This window comes from Manacus vitellinus, unplaced genomic scaffold (genome assembly GCF_001715985.3).
Source record: "Manacus vitellinus isolate BGI_N305 unplaced genomic scaffold, ASM171598v3 scaffold_38_pilon, whole genome shotgun sequence".
NCBI lineage: Eukaryota > Metazoa > Chordata > Aves > Passeriformes > Pipridae > Manacus > Manacus vitellinus.
In genome coordinates this window covers 6,967,551-6,969,539 of record NW_021940526.1, presented here as the reverse complement: position 1 = coordinate 6,969,539, position 1,989 = coordinate 6,967,551, and positions in this window count along the sequence as shown.

Below are 1,989 nucleotides of genomic sequence, written 5' to 3'. Positions count from 1 at the left end.
CAAAAAAAAATAAAAAATATCTTTTTTTTAAGGAAAAGATTTAAAACTAAAAACAACCCAAAAGGTGATAAAATACCCCTCCACAGTCTGTTCAGCCCAGCACCACATTTCCCTGGATTTTCCATTTGAGCAGAGAAGAACACCACGTTTTGAACTCTTCTGGCCGCATTCCAGGGTGGATTTTTCGGTTGGAGACAGGGGAAAAACCAGCCAGTACCAGCTGGATTTTGCTGGAGAACCCAGTGCTACAGGGGGCTGGAAATACTGGAAATATATGAAATATATATGAAATATATATGACATATATATGAAATATTTATGACATATATGAAATATATATGAAATATATATGAAATATATGACAGGTTGCTGTTAGAGGGAAATAAAATCCACATCCATGTGCCGGCTCGAGATGTGTTGGCAACAAACCCACACAGAAAGCTTTGGATTTCACCTGGAAAAGCCGATTTTTTTGAGGCTGGGAGGGGATTTAACCTATTTAAATAGAGTTTGATGCTGTCTCGGAGTGGAGGTGTGGATATTTTAGAATTAACCATCTGGAGAACTTCGCTGGAGGGAAAACGGGAATTCGGCTTCTGAGGCAAATCGATTAAAATAACTCGGTGAACAGGCTGTGATCCCAAATCTCTGCATTCCAGGGGATCCAGAAGGGAGGAGGGTGAAGGCTGGTGGGCTCAGCTTGGAGAGCAGCAGCAGGAGAGGGTTCAAAGCTCGTCCTGCCAGCCCCAGAAAAACTCATTTTGCGCAGGATCCCCTGGGAAATCCCCTTGGAAAATAATAAACGACACAAAAAAACCCCCTTAGATCCGAGGAGGATTTGATGCTGGAATGATCCCAGGGCATCATTACCCTCCGACGAGGCTCTGGTGGCACCAACCACCCCGAGAGGCCTCCCTGCAGCCAAGGCTCTTCCCCGCCCAGAGCTTTTCCATGGAAGTCTCGGGAGCACAATGTGGGTCCGAGCCCTGCTGGCTGTGGAGGAGTTTCCTCCTTTACAGTAAAAGAGCATTTAAAAGTTTCCTGTCACTCCCGGGGGGGTGGAGGGTCCCCGCAATCTACGGGTGGGTTCATTGTTTGATTCCACCTTTTCCGGCCTCCGGCTGGAACAGGAACCCTCGGAGCTCCGCGGCCCTCCTGGGCCTCCGTGCCCACAGATTCCAGGGGTTTCCGTGTCCCTTTATCCCCCATTCCAACACCGCATGGAGATGGGGGTGCTCCCGCTGCCACGGCTCCGGGAGCCAGCACTCCTCCGTGTCCTGCATATTCCAGCAGGGATCTGTGCCAGCTGCACGATTAACTACGGTCCTTAATGCAGAAAATGCACCTGCTTTCCCATGTGTGCCGAGCCCATTCCCAGGAATATCATATACGTGTTTATCTGTGTTCCCACCCCAGCAGTCAGGCCCCTCCCACGCACAAACGGGGTCATTCAGCCAGCTCCAGCTCCCAAAAAATCTTCCCAGTGCCGTGACTTGGAGAGTGAGATGGGGACAACTGAGACCAAAGTCCTTTTGCTCCATCACTTGGTGGCCCAGGCTGGGATAAGTCTGATGAGGAGCAGCTGAGGGAGCTGGGAATGCTGGAGAAAAGGAGGCACAGGGGGGACCTTCTCGCTCCCAAAAACTTCCTGACAGGAAGATGGAACCAGGCAAGAGTCAGGCTCTGCTCCCAGGGAACAAGGGACAGGATGAGGGGAAAGGCCTCAAATTGTGCCAGGGGAGGTTTAGGTTGGGTATTGGGAAAAATTCTCCCCAAAAGGGTTGTCCAGCCCTGGAGGGATGTGAAAACCGTGTGGATGTGGCACATGGGGACACGGGTTAGTGGTGGCCTTGGCAGTGCTGGATTAACATTGGACTCGATCTTAGAGGGCTTTCCCAAGCTAAATGATCCATTATTCCATGGTTCTTTGATTCTATTACTCTGTAATTCCATGATTACATGATTCTGTGATTTGCTGATTCCATGACC